At 41.4% G+C, this 15,620-nt stretch overlaps 1 protein-coding gene across 1 annotated transcript in view; it reads left to right on the top strand.

Moving 5' to 3' along the window:
* Window positions 1-1,131: 1,131 nt before the first annotated feature.
* Grem2 (gremlin 2, DAN family BMP antagonist) overlaps window positions 1,132-15,620 on the top strand; it is a 94,091-nt gene continuing 79,602 nt past the window's right edge. Inside the window, exon 1 of the mRNA XM_031390384.1 lies at window positions 1,132-1,462. The gene's annotated coding sequence lies outside the window, so the exon portion shown is untranslated. The remainder of the gene's footprint in view (window positions 1,463-15,620) is intronic.

Raw genomic sequence — 15,620 nt, 5'->3', positions numbered from 1 at the left:
AAAAAAAAAAAAAAAGAAAAGAAAAAAACTATTATTTTCTATGATTTTTGAATGTAGGTGTACTCTGAGATGGCTGAAGCCAGACTGTCAGGTTTTAATAAGGCATACAAAATAGGATAACTCTGGGAAAGAAACTGTCGAATCAAAATTCAAAATGGAGTTCTGTGGTTTCAGGAGCAACAACTTCTGCCAAGAAAATGGACATTCACGTTTGCATGAGCACCAGTTAAACACACTGAGGAAAGACCATAGTAGGTTATTTTATAAAATAAGGTGAAACCTTATTTGAAAATTTTCCAGCTCAGTAACTAAAGTCTTAGAATTTTCTTAGACCTTTTCTTCATTGATGAAGTCAAAGGTTTATCTCTGTGCATGCATACAGATGATGATTTTACACTCAGGTGCCTCTTTGTCCATAGAGACACATGGAGATTCAGTGCTGAAGAGGTCAGTGGAGACCAAAAATCCTGCAGAGAAAAAGCCGGCAGCCAGCGAACATCACAGTGAGCAGGTCTATCGTGTCTACACCAAGTGGGCAAGCATTGGTCTATGTTCTCTGGATGCTGAATAATCTGATTCGTATTAGAAATTTCTGCGTTCAAAATATAGGGAAAATATAGGGATAATAATGACTCCGATGTGGAAAAGAAAATAAATCTAAATGTTGGATACTTTGCACTGAATTCACTCAAGACTTTAATCATTAGTTAAACTCATTTTTGGCAATGGGATCAGCTTGCTCTTAATTTCACACCTCAGTCATTAAAAACAAAAGGAACCTTGCTTTATGTGCACGTGCACACACGTGTTGCTTGTATGTGTGTGTGTGTGTCTATATTCTTGACATTTTGAGTCCATCCTAAAGAGAATGATCTGAAGGCATGAATGGGGTTTGCGGGTAAAGAGGATGGTGGATTTCTCTACATGACAAGGTTTGGATTGGAACTTTGCTAAACAAAATGTTAAGAGCTGCCCACAAGGTTGTAAATCCACAGTGTGCAAGGAGGAAGGAAGAAATGCAGAGAGCGACTGGTGTGTGTGTGTGTGTGTGTGTGTGTGTGTGTTCAGTGTTTGTGGGTTAGATGAGAAGAAGCGAGGGCTGCGTGAAGCCCGAGAAGGAGGGGGTGACTGGTGTGATTTGTTTGGTGTTCTGAGCCAATAGAAACTCCAGCCTGTGATAATATCCCCATGCAGCGCCTAGAGGACTCAGTGCTGTCTCCAGCTCCTTCCACATCTGCAGGCGCGGCCAGGACGCGCGCTCCGCCCTCTCCGCGCTCCGCTAGGCTCCGCTGGCTCCGCACACCCTCTGCTTCTTCCCCGGGCCTCCTGCAGAACCAGGCTCTGGCTGCCCCAGACGATCCGGCGCACACCCCGCTGTGGATCTTGTCATTCACCCAGAGGAGAGGGACAGGGAGAGAGACACAAGGGAACTGAGGAAGAGGCTTCCATCTCGTCATTGCAGGTATGCGGCTTGACACGACCTATCTGACGCGCACAGGTTTTCTGTCTTCTGCCTTGCAAGGCACCTAGGGTAGATTCACGTCTGTCCGCCCAGCTGGTTCACAGAGAAGCGCCGAGGGAATGCCCTCCTGAGTTCCGTGTGGTTGGGACCACCAGGTGGATTCACCTATTGGATTCTGCGTAGGTGGAAAGCCCAGACCTTTAAACTTCACCGCGATCTTTAAATTAATTAAGCAATTAATTAAATAACACCAGTGTCTGCACATTGTCGTGAGGGTACCCCTTGATGACCTGCATTATAATGATGACCCATCATGTAACTGCTTAGAAAGCAGGCTTTGAATATAGTCAGCCTACCTAATAATGTTAATGTGTTCCCTGTAGGATCAGGAAGCCACACAAGACTTGGGCATGATCTTGATTTCCTAAGCATGTAGCCAAAGTGGATACAGCCTCGTGGCTGAAATATCACTATGAGGCTGTGTCTGAAAGAGAAAAGGAAAGAAGAGAGGCAGAAAGTAAAAAACAAAACAAAACAAAACAAGCCAACAACGCAGTTGTCATAGTCTTACCTTCACTGATGAATTAAAACTACATTTGCCTTTCAGAACCGTTGACAGGATGAGTTGCAAACTCTCTCAAATTAGGTTAAAAGCATACGAATTGATCCCAGCACTCAAGAGGCTGAGGCAGGAGGATTGATTGTGAGTTCCAGGCCAGCCTAGGCTACATAGTTAAAATTATGGACTGAAAAACTCTTTACAAAATATAAACATTTTCAGGCAATGAAACTGGTAGTTCGTAGCTTTGTTTAATCATCAAAGGTATAGATTTCGCCGTGTTTACTTTTGAGGAGAAAGGTGGGGGAGGGCGACAAAATAGCTATTTTCCCGGGATTTCGCCATGCTTGATTCACAATTTTGAAGGTGGTTATGTAATTTTTTCCCCATGTTGATTACTTATGATTAAATTAACATTGCTTAATCAGTTCCATCTTCCCGGAAAAGCCAAAGGGACTGAGTAACTGTGATAAAGGACTGGTCCTTTATGGACAGTCCTCAGGGCTGATAGTCACAGGCCCTATCCTCTGTAAGAAGTGCTTTTCCTGGAATGGGGACACCGAGTAGGGGTCTTTCAGGATGTCCTGTGGGTAAGCAGATGCAGAACATGGATGACACTCGACTCAGTCACCTCCTGGTATTTGCTGGTAGAGACTCATTCATTGACAGTTCAGAGCTGGCTCATCCCCCTGGTACCTGAGTTTCAGCCCTGCCCTTATCCCAAATCTTGTGCCTGGCCAAGCAAGATAAGGAATGTTATAAGAATGCTATTCACTTTGCATATCACCCTGGAGAGTTTATATTGACCCCATTTTCTTTTAATCAGATGACTGGGTTCTTTCGTCATTAAGAAGAATGCATGCGTCGTTCTACCGTGGTGGAGTTAGGAAAATGTCACATGGTTTGCCTTTTGACTAAAGGGAGTGATCACCCGGGAAATTTTTAAGAGTTTATTGACAAGCAATAGATGTGCTGAGTAAACGCTGTTAGTACTGTAGAGAAATGACAGGCTAGCACTGAAGAGAAATACAGCTCATCCTTCACATCCACCAGAGAAACTGATTGTAAAATGTTCACTGGTCATTGCAAGCAACTCACCCAACTTAAGTCTACTTGTAATTACAACAGCTTATTAATAATAATATTACTACTAATTATTACTGTTGGGGTTGTGTGTGTGTGTGTGGGGGTGCATGTAAGGAGCTAACAGAAGAACTTTAGGGAACCACTTCTCTCCTTCCATAGTAGGATCTTGAGAGCAAACTCAGGCTTTCAGGCTGGTGTCGCTGAGCCATCCTGCAAACCTGGATAGTTTTGTTATGAGCATTTGTCATTAACCTATAACTCCTTTCCCTCTGCCATCCAAGTACAAAGCCATGCCCACTGTGTTGCACTGACTAAGTGAGAGCCTGAGAACATTCATCTTATACAGGCTGAGAATGTGTGGCTTTCAGATACACGTACATATCTGGATGGGGACTAGGCAATATACATACACAGTGTTTTGATTATAAACTGTTTAGTGCTGTCATTTTTTTATGGAGAGAGGCACTCCAATCCTCATTCTCCTTACATCTCACAAATAGCCAGCCAGAGAGCTAGATTTCCTCAAACTATGTAGGGTATAATTTAAACAAATCGCATGCCTTCAAATATTTTAAAACATCTCCACCTTAGCTCTCTTTTGATTCAAGGGAATGGTTTTGAATCCTGAGTTGGGTCCTGGGTTCTATTGATATGAGATGGCTGTATTGCCTGGTTCAAGGGCAAACCATGATAGACCACAGTCTCCCAGGTACACTGCAGGCTCGGCCAGCTAGGTTTGTGCTCCAGTGGCATGGCAGCAGATATGCCAGGTGGCAGGTGAGAGCTCCATGTTAGACTCTTTCAAGCAGTTAGGAGAATAGCAATGAATTATTTCAACCCAAGAAAATGTGTCCCTTATTGGCCTTCTGACCAGTCCCACAATGGGCCAGCATGTAAGACAAATTGCATAGAAGGGGAAGACATGTAATTATAAATTTGATCTATGGTGGCATCTGCTTCTTCAATTACCTGCTTCTCCTCCTATCACATAATTCTCTTGTCTCTAAGAACTCTACACATGGACTTAATAATGTATAAAACCAAACCTGATCACATGTCAGGCTACAAAAATGTGGTCCTTAGACCATTTGTTGCAACACTAACCTACCACTTTGGCGTACTTGCCACTACCATGACTTCTAGTAGGAAAATCCCCTTGCTTCTCCAGCACACTGACAGTCCCAGTCCTTGGTGGGGCACTAATTGGTAGAGATGAGTCCCAGAGCCGTGTGGGAGTTAAGAGGGTGGAGAATGAGATGTTTCATGCAACAAGAATGTGAAGTGAGATGGTGGACACCCTCAAATGGGAATCCAGGAGCAGGAAGGGAAAGGAGTCTATTGCCTCTGGTTAGCTTCGAGGATATACATTAGATGCGATGTCTTGAGTATTTTCAACACTCTTTTCTGTGTTCCCACGTATACGACACACAGGTGTGGGGTTGCAATAAACACTTTTTGATGTGCGGACAAGCCTGGACATACAAGCCAGAAGAGGGCAGCATGCAAACTCTGAAAACTATGATGCCTCTTCTACATGAGCTTGTACCAATTTCCCAATGGCTACAAAATGCCTGTTCAGTCTATGTACCCTCCACCTCCTGGAAAACACAGTTGCATAGTCTTTAAAAAAAGATATGTCACCCAGAGGGATTTTTTTTTCTTTTTGCTAGTTTTGCTTCAGAGTTAGAGTTGCCAGAAATAAGGAGAGCAAGCAACTATTTAACGGGGAGCTCAGCTTCTGTTTCTTTTAGCTAGCTTCGATTGTTGACCCTAATCAAGCAGTCTTTATACTATTAGGAGATGAAAGAATGGGAAATCAAATACAGGGAAGAGAGAAGAAGGAAGGTTGGTGTTCCTCGAGGCTTCTCCAAGAATAATTTTTTTTTTACTTGTTCGTTCGTTGCTGCTTTATCAGCAAAACCAACCACCACTGTGTGTCTCAAGTGTAAGCTCAAGGCCTCTGCATCATCAGTGATACTTTTGGGGACTGGCCTTTTAAAAGGAGAGATGTGGAATACGCTGCTTCAGTGATAGGCAGGATCTAAGACATGCTAACAAAACCAAGAATCAAGCATCTACCTCTAGGCCCAGAGATGGTTAAATGATTAGACTTTCCTAATTATCGTTTTATTTCCCTGTGATTGGAGTTAGAACTGGAAGCAACAGTGGAAGCTCTGGGTCTTAGACTGGAGGTGATAAATCTAACATTATTCTTCAGTCTCTGGGCTTAGTCCGTTCTTGTGCAGTTTCTATCTTTGGAGATGCTCTAAAAAAGTTCATAAAAGAAAATGTTCTCTACTGTTATAGGGTGCGACTTGCAGTGCTGACACTTAAGTGCCCAGGTGTCTTCCTTTGGTGTCATTTAGCAGTTTAGAGATGTTAGCCTCAGGGGACCCTGTCTCTCTGTTCTCTCTAGGTCGGCCACCATACAGCTCGATACTGTATGGGAGGGCTGAGAAGAAAGCTCAGAGTGGGTTTTAGAACCCACAGTGGACATCACAGAGAAGTCTCATTCTGGGAGAGCTGTGCTTCTCTGTGAGTGAGAAGGCCGGGGTTAAGGATAGATGTCTCAGAGAAAGGAAAGCCAAGTATTTTTGTCAAGAAAGAATGGCTCCAATCTCATAGGGTTGAATACAAGAGGCTCAGGGAGCTGCCCATGTGTGCATGAACGAGACCTTGAAAGCACCCATATCTTCTTTTCTCTAGGGCCACTGTACTCTGCTCGAGGTGTGTTGTCCCTGAATCAAAGAGAAGGGGTTTCAAGGACAAGATTGAAATTCTTTAGCGTCTGGGAGAAGAGTGAGGTCATTGCGTGTCTCTGTTCTCCCCCGTTTTTTTAGCTTCATTGGTTTCTGACATGGTCCCACTCGCTCTCTGGAATTCTGCAGTGCCTCCATGCCAAAGCTCTGTGGAAGGATAGATTTAATCAGGGTCCTCATGGACCCAAGTACATTGCTGCAAGAGTGGAGGATAACAAGGGAGAGAGAAAAGACCAAGCCCAGACACTGGGGAATAATTTATAACCTCTGGTCTAAAATCCAGAGCTCCTCTGTTGCTTCCAGTTCACTGTGGTTCAGCAACCCCCACACCACCTCCTTTCAGATAGTCAAATAAACCACATTACATTCCTCCCCCCTTTTTAAAAGATTACTTTGAAATTAAAAAAAAAAATCTATGGTAAGAGAATTCTGGCTGGTATAATAACCCTAGTAAGAAGATATATTTGTGCAAATAGTTCATTTAAAAGATGTTTATGCATTTTTATGCAAGGGAATCAGAAGAAAAGGAAATGCATAGCTTTAGGAATGTTCTCTAGAGGGGATGGTTTTGAAGAACTCAAGGCCAATGACACAAATATTCTTGAATTTGACTTTCATGGTACGGGTTAGTACAGGTTCCCAGCATATCATTGTCCTCTTCTGTCATATATTCAGTGTCATAGTCAGTGGGAGAGAAGACATGAGGCAGGCACTAACTGATTCTCTCATATGAAATTCTAAGTTGACCTTGTCTAGTTGAGATATCATGTGCCTTAAAAATGGCTCTGTTACCATGACTTAAGGCTGAAAGGAAGCCAGCATATTCATCCATGAAAACGTGTTTGCCTCTGACTGCTCTCATGCAATTATAACATGAATGCTGTCATATTTTCTAATTACACTAGTTGTATTGGGAAAAGATGTCAAATATATAACTAATAAGAAATAAATAGGTGTAAAAATGAGATTTTTTCCACCAATCACCTTTGATAGGCATCTAAATTTCTCCAGGTTTTCAAGAGATCTTTAATTCCCCACCCCCACTACCCATTTAAAAACTACAAATTATCTAACATTTGATGAATGCATGACACACGCCAGATAGCAAGAGGCATATTTACTCAGATCATTGAATTTGGTCTCCATCAAAAATGCAGATATTAATAACTGTTTATGCAACCACAACATTGAATAGCTGCAAATATAACCATTCATTCAACCATTCAAGCATGCATTTCTCAGATAGTGTTGCTGAGCCTCTTTGTGTAATAACAAGAGAACTATATATGTGTGTGCTTTTAATATTGATTTATTTTAGTGCATATACAAGTGAGTGCATTAGTTGCATGTTCATGCTGCATTTCATAGACTAAACACATAAAGACATATTCAAACTTAAGTCTGTTTGAGAACTATAGCTGTGCCAGTCTCTTGAATATGATCATGTTTCATATCTTGAGACCACATCCTCTGCTCAAAGAGATTACTCAAAACTATTCTTTTTGAAAATGTTGGGTAACACAGACATGTATACTCAGGTATGAATCTTTAGGAATTCCTCTCAACAAACAATATGAATGTCTTTAAGTTTGTTTTTTTCCCTCTAATCTTTGGAAGAGACAGACTAGAAATGTTGCTTGATTTCAGAGAGTAACATCATATTTAGTACTTTGTTCATCTAGAAGAGCACTATAGACATTATGAGAGATATTTAAACCCAGAAAGTAAGGCAACTTGGTTTTTATGTTCACATCATTCCCTGGAAAACCTTTCATTTTCCCTGTGTTAGTTCTTTGTACGAAAATGACAAGAGTGCGTCATTGTGCTTCATATTAGTTTTAGACTTCAGCTCTGTGTTCTTCTTTCTGTAAAAATAGCTGTCTCAAATGTGACTTTGATAACCATTTTATAGCTATCATGCAGTTTGTACAAACACACTAGCTCTTAGCAGCAGCAGCAGCATCCCCATTTTGCAGATGAGCTAATCAACACTTTGGGCTTTCAGATTATCACATAGTTGAAGGTAGATAGATAGATGGGTTGACTGGTAAGAATTTACCATGAGTCCAAGCCCTAGAACACATAGGCCATAGTGTGCTTATATCTCCATAACTGAGGCTATAGAGAAAGGTAGATCCCTGTTCTTACTGGTCATTCAGCCTCACCTACTTGGTGAACATGAGGCCAGGGAGAGTCTCTGTCTCAAAAATCAAGGTAGGTGGCATCTTATAAACAACGCCTGAAATAGTATTGTGGCTTACAATGTCCTTCATAACGCACATATATAAGTACATCCACACACTTGGACACACACACACACACACACACACACATACTCACATGCTCACACACACGCGAACAGTACCACTAGCCAAGCTGTTACAGAACTTCTGTTTCAAACCCACATTCCTTACCCTTCCTTCAAGTATTCCTAAATAGGTATTGAGAAGTTGCAATCTAGAGAACACTTTGCAAGGATATAGGTTACTATAGTAAAGGAAAGAGAGTAACCTTCAAGAGGTAAGTATCATAGGAAAGACAAGAGATATTTGACGAGAGTTATAATCCACCACACTCTGAACACACAGTGTCAATCTTGCTTAATTAACAAAGCTGGTTGACAACAGGAACTCGATTCTACTATAAGCCATTTAAGTCCTTTCTCCACCTCCTTCTACATTTGTTCTACATATGTGTAGAATGTCCAGTTACATGTAGGTCAAGACTTCCTGGGTGAGTTTCTACTTACATTTTCCATCCATGGTTAAATGGTCCTTGAGGGTGGAGACTGTTTCTTATTCAGTGTTTTATTTCCCAGACCAGAAGTGGTGCATAACAAACTGTATCTATTCTGAGTCCACTAAGATCCAGCTACACCTCATTTAGAGCTGGGATAGGAGACTGCTCTTTATCTCCAAGGAGATATGGTCTCCAAATGCTTCAAACACACATATCTACCAGAAGCTAAACAAATGACAAACTCCATCATGAGCTCTCTCTCTCTTTCTCTCTCTTTCCTTTCTTCCTTCCTTTTCCCTCCCTCCCTCCCTCTCTCCCTTCCTTAGTCCCTCCCTCATTCACTCTTTCCTTCCTATTTTGTTTTCTGTGGCTCAATATACCCAACCCCTTAATGCTTTAAAATGATTATTCTGGTAGGAAAGTCAAGCAAACATTAAACATCTGTTCTCATTACACACATATATTACTCTTTAAGAATTAAAAATATGAAGTCGGCTATTCTGATAGATTTTTTTTTTCCCAAGTGAAGGAAAATGTAACAGATGATGCCAGAGTGTTATCTTCTACTTTGAAGGCTGCTTGTTAAGTTTGGAATGCAAGCTCAGTTTCTGACTATATTGTTTAGTTTGAAAGTTAAGACATTCCCATTATGAGGAAGAAAGTGATAACATCACTGAAAATTTTGGGGAACTGTCATAATTTTCAGATGGAAAACTTAATTTAAGAGAAACTGGAGAGTTTAATGAATTTGCTCTGTATTAATTTCAGACAGCAGGTTTTTGTTCGCTTTTATTTTATTTTGTTTGTTTGTTTTGCTATACAAGTTCTTATGTAGCTCAGGCTAGGCCAGAACTCACAGCCCTGGCTCTCTGGCCTCAGATTCTTGAGTACTAGAACTTCAGGACCATGCCAAGGTTAGAAGGCAGCCTTAAAACATTTAGATGCTTCTTACATTAACAGTCTCATGAAAATTCAGCAGACTCTGAGAACTTGAACGGTTCCCACAATTACATCTTGAATTCTACTGGTCTGTCATGGAAATATCCCATCTTAGCCAGGAATGTATCAGATAATAGTAATCTTAATACAATTGTGTAGAGTCAAAAGCTATTTGGAAGTTTTGTTGATTCATACATCCCGAAATATTGCTGATATTCTTTGCAACCTCAAAACAATAGTGTTTAAACTTCTTTTTGAATAGTATTGTTCAGTATTAGCATTATTCAGACATTTTTATTTATTGTTATTTACATAATATATGTGTATATCTGTATATCTTCATAATATCCCATACTGACTTTATCAGACCAAAAAAAAAAAAAAAGCAAAACAAACAAACAAAAAACCCAACCCAGTTCTTTTGGGACCAACATATAAAAAGCTCACACCACAGGTAGTAAGGTTTATTAGGAGGCAGCATTTCTAACACTTGCAATTGTCACTATTGGAAATGTGAACCGAAATACTTCTGCTGAATGTTGGGATAAAGGAGATCTAGTTATCAGGGGATAACACACACACAGAGTTGGGTCTTGGTAGCACCAACCTCCGAGGAATCTCTACATGCTCAAAAGAAAGAAAAATGTATGGCTCATTGGTTAAGAGCACTTCCAGAGGTCCTGCTCTTCCAGAGGTCCTGAGTTCAATTCCCAGCAACCACATGGTGGCTCCCAACCATCTGTAATGAGAATCTGATGCCCTCTTCTGGTGTGTCTGAAGACAGCGATAGTGTACTCACACGAAATGAATAAATAAACCTTGAGTGAGAGAGAGAGATAGAGAGATAGAGAGAGAGAGAGAGAGAGAGAGAGAGAGAGAGAGAGAGAGGAATGTAGGCAGACTGTCTCTCCTCTGAATTTCCCTGGCTTGAGCCAGATTGATATGCCACAAGAGAAGAGTCCTTGTGGGAATAGCTCATAGTACATGTCTTTGTATATTTAGTGGTTGGTCTTCAGCATCAATAATTTCTAGTAAGATCAGTTGAATGACTCATGTTGATGGTTGACAGGTATAGCTTGTATCCTGAAAAGTGAGCATTTGTCTGCCTTCAGAGCCTCAAGCTATATTCAAGTGCTCTTTTTGTGATTTGTTCCCTCTTCTGCACTGTCAGCTCTTGAAAAGACCATATCATTCTCAACTTTATATCTTTGTTCTGTTGCATTACATCTGAGTCATGATATCTCATGTTTGGCAAGTGAATGAATAAAAACATGCCACATATAGAGGTCACCACAGTTATAGAACCAGTGACCATACTTTAAAAATATATATTTTAGGGAAATAATACAAGAAATAACCCTTCTGGATTTACTCAGTTTAGATTGAAATGATTTCCCTAAAAACATGCTGTGAGCTAGAAAGGTGACCCAGTCAAAACACTCAATTATTATTTTTCTTGGTTTAGTTATTATTATTGTTATTGTTGATATTGTTATTACTATTGCCCAGTGTTTTGATATTAATGGAATAGTCATCAGAATGGATATCCATGAAGGTTTATTAAAGAACAGTTCATTACTCTAAGTACTTTGGAACTGAGACTTCAATTTTGTAAACTGAGATAAATAAGCTGGAGTGTTTGGGTCTCAATTTTATCTTTGAAGTAGAAAGAATAATTATTTGGAAGAAAAGCTAGTCAGACACTCTTCAGAGAACCATTGATTCACTTAGCAAGTATTTATGGAACCAGGGCTAGACATGGCAAGAGATCAAAAGACAGACCATGTTTTGAAGGAGCTTAGCATTCATGAGGAAAGCAAAATGTGTATGTCAACAATAAGTACACAAGGTGAAAAGTGGGAAACACTAGTAACAACTTGCACAAATAAGGTCTCCCAGTTTTGGGGAACCAAAACATCATTTCCAAGGAAAACTTCAAGAATATTTCTGGAGAGCTGGGCAGATCTGACTTTGTGTTTCTGTCATGACTGACTTTCTGCTCTTGCCTCTTCATGGCATGTGTGGTGTGTTTGGTATATTATAAATCCCAGAACTTAAAATAGAGATAAAACTTATTTAGTCTCCTCATTTTATAGCCATGACAGCATTAGCACAGAAGTTGCCTGTTTTTCAAAACAAGTTGATGCACTGTAGAAGTAGTGTTAGAATCCAGCCTGCCCCTTCTCCCATCCTTTCTTCGACACCATCCTCCCCTACAACACTCTACTCTTAAGTAACCTAAATCCACAGCACATGAAGGGCTGCAACTTTTTACAGAGGTCCAATGTGCATTTTGCCTGAGGGTTGCCCAAGCTGGGGAAAAGTGTCATACTTGCTGACAATAGATTTCATGGGAACTTTTATTATTGTTTAAATGGAAGATCTTAGCTTTCTACTGTTCATATCAGTACTGTCACAGGACTCATCTCAGAGCTTAGACTCCCCAAGGCTGAGATCCAATGAAACTAACCCAATCTCATCTAGAAATCTACCAATGTCTTCATCTAAGCTGGGGGCTAATGCAGCAATGGCAGCCATTCCCTCTCCCTTGTGGATTTTCAGGCACTGGAGTGAGTTTGGGATTCCCTAAGTGAATGCCATGGTTCTCCCCCTCCCTTCTGTTTGGACTAAAGGATTTGTATGGCATTAGAATGGATTATCTCTGTGATCCATGTGCTCAAGTTGTCTCCCATTCCCAAACCAGTGTCTCCTGTAATCCAAATGCCTCATTTGGACTGGCTTATTTGATCATACTTAGAATTCCTTTAAGTAGCAGATGAAACCTCTGGACAGGACTCAGGAAAGAAATGAGTCTGTCAGAGTCTACTCACACTCGTTGGTGGGTAGTCATTCTGGATAGAAGACCTCTGCACTTTTTAGACAGACATATTGATGGAATATACACCATAGCACACACACCATAGCCAGACATCTCCCTGGGAAAGGCTCCCCAATAAATAGTGGACACACCTTTCAACAAATCTCTTTTGGTTGATGAGAGGACAGATGGGTGGGTAGGAAGATGGATGCACTTGCCGATTGGTTCGATGAAGTATAGCAGTCCAGTGTCTCCAGATGTCTATGAGACTCAGCAGGCAGATGGACTCTTCCTAGTGGAGCAAGTATTATCCACTGAAGGGAGAAATAGGAAGCAGCAAATGTATCCAGGGAAGAACACCCATATTTCATGGTAGCTCCATTCACACTTGTCCAGTTCCAGTAACATGGTATTCAAGGTAACATGCCATTGCCAAAAGAGAAATGTGCCTGTGGAAAAATAGAACAACTAATACCAAGTTTTATTTTTTATAGAATTGGGAGCAAACATTTTCAATTCTATTCTTGGAGTCGAAGGAGACACTGCTGCAGATGACTGATGTGCGAATAGGCACCATATGGATTTGTATAAAGGGAGGAAAATAATCCACAGTTGTAAAAATATCTTTGGTCTTCATACGGGTGATGTGTGCTCACATGGTTCTGTCAGGTGGTTTTGCTCTAAGAGACTATCTCTGGACTAATAGAAAAATTTCCTTTTATAATGGTTGTATGTTTTCCCAGATTATCATTGTACCATGCAAAATCTCACAACTCCAGAAATTCAAAAGATCAGAGAGGCCACTAAAGCTCTCTGCACCCACCACACACCAGCACAATAGTTTGGCTACTAGAAATGCTTTTCATAGCAACACAAACGTGGACTTTTATCATCACCGAGCAGCGCTGTGAAAGCTGATAGGCATTCCTAATTCTTCCATTAGATATTGCCCTTGTTTTTTGATGGCAGTAAAATTCAGATTGTCTCCATATGATGAAACACCAGCCAGCCAAGGCCTGGAGCTCTAGAGTTGATATTAACTGCAGTGGTGTTGGACTGATTTTCTGTTTCAAATGACAGCCAGAGCTATCAAATAAACCCAGCGATATTTATTAGGGTGGCTTCTGAATATACAGAGTGTGATTCATGACAGAGACTAATCTTGCTAAAGGAAGGGAAAGATGTTTTCCATCTGCATAGCTGCCTCAGTAGCTGGCATAGGGCAGACATTCAGATCCCATTTTGTGGATGCTTGAAAAACTTACAGCATGAAGACTGGAAGTAAAGGTCTCCGCCGAAACGTGACAGAGTCACAGATGGTGCCAACACATTGGTCAGTGGTTTAGAATCTATGCCCTTTTGTCAAAGTTCTGATTTTGCATGTTTCATGAGTTTTTATTGAGCTTCTGAGTGTGCCAGGTGCTAGAAACATAAAAAGAAGAGGATATAGCCCTACTTTCCAGGAGGTCCCTGCTTACTTGTGAAAACAAGCAAGTAAATGAAATATCAACAAGTAAGTAGTGCAGGAAATAGCTACAGATATAACCCAGTGGTCAGATGTTTACCTAGAGTGTGCCAGGCCCTACATTCACTGCCCTGGGGATTACTAAACAATGAAGCATAATATGTACCGTAAGCAAAGTACATACCTGTAATCCCAGCATATTAGGAATGAGAAGCAGGAGGAATGCTGTATGTTCCAGGCTAAATAAATGGTACTCTCAAGGCTCTGCCTCGAAAATAAAAAGCAAGGGCTTTTGGAGAGGTGGCTAAGAGTGCTTGCAGCTCTTCCAGGCAACCTCAGTTTTGTTCCCCACATCCATGTCAGACAGTTCATAGGCACCTGGAAGAGCAGCTCTGGGGAATATGGTACCCTCATCTGGCTTCTGCCGGCACCTGCATGTGTGAGGCACACACATACATACCTACACACACGGGGGCGGGGTACCACCACTACCATCAAAATAGTCTAGAAAGTCTGTGAGCAAAGCAAATTGGAGCATGAAGACCGTGAGAGTTTGCATCACTGGTTTCTCTTAACAAGGGGGAATCCCATAAGCATGTATCATGCTGGAGGACATCACCAGCTCACTGGCCTCAGCAGTGTAGCGCTTTCACACACCATCTCTTCAGCAGTTTAGCTTCTTGGTTGTCACATGTCACTTTGGAATGCAAGTTTCTTCCCCCACAGTGTTCTGTGATGTATCAGTGCTTAGAATTAGTGGTGGCTACACCATCTCGAAGATTTGCAGGCTTGAGCCTCAAGAGTCACCTTTGGCGGCCTGTGCTCTGCAGTCCCTAAGCTCTGGCGGTTGTCTTTTGCTGTATTCCAGAGCCAAAGACCATGGGTCTTGTTTGTTGGTTTGTTTTTTGTTTTATTCCTTCACTTGAAGTCCTATATCTGCAGGCATAAAAATTCAAAGATTATTTGAATCCAAGCAAGTCATAGTCAGGTATAGTTCCTTAGAAGAATATGGTCCAAGGAACAATGACACAGGAAAGTCACCATGCTCTTTGTTTCTTGCTTCCTATCTGACAGTGCCTGCGTTTTAGTGTAGAAGAGAGCAGGGCTGAGCAGGTGAGGTGTTTCCAGCCTCTGTGTACTTGAACACCAGCCAGAATGCAGGATTGGGAAAGTGACTGCCCAGAGGTCGGTTCCCCCTTCCCCCCCCTTCTCTTCCACAAATGCACAAGGAGCTAACCAAATGTTTGTTTTTCTATCAGAGTACACGTTTGGGTACATCTACGTGACTAGTGGCAGCTGAGTTGAAAGCCTGTTTCATAACAGGTCCTTACCTGAGAGCTTTAGACTGTACTTGCCAGCGTGTTTAAATCCGACCGTTCACCTTGTAAGAGCGGGTTAGTGCACAGAAATGACCTTTGGTAAGTAGAAAGGGGGATAATCAAAGTTAGGATTAGTCCCTGGAGGAACACAGGGGTCCCGTCGAACATACTTTCCTTCATGGCAAAGAATGTACGAAGTAATGCATTGGATTCAGGATTTGGCATTGTACTTGAAGGAAGAAAGACTATGTCTCAACAGAATTGAGGAATGCCTCTGGTGCGACGGTAACAAAGACATCAGTGTCTAGTGTTCAGTAAGTCCCTTCAAGACTAACAACTGCCACAGCGAACTTGGCACTTATCATGCCAGGAACCAAGGTAAATCTTCCGAATGCATTGCAGACTGTGCATATCCTTGTTCTTCACAAGCAGAGTGCCAAGTTGCCTGTCCTTCATCAACAGTTAGCTCTGTAC

The sequence above is a fragment of the Mastomys coucha genome, unplaced genomic scaffold, assembly GCF_008632895.1.
Source record: "Mastomys coucha isolate ucsf_1 unplaced genomic scaffold, UCSF_Mcou_1 pScaffold1, whole genome shotgun sequence".
NCBI lineage: Eukaryota > Metazoa > Chordata > Mammalia > Rodentia > Muridae > Mastomys > Mastomys coucha.
Note: the sequence above shows the minus strand (reverse complement) of the source record. Positions and strands in the feature narration are given on the sequence as shown.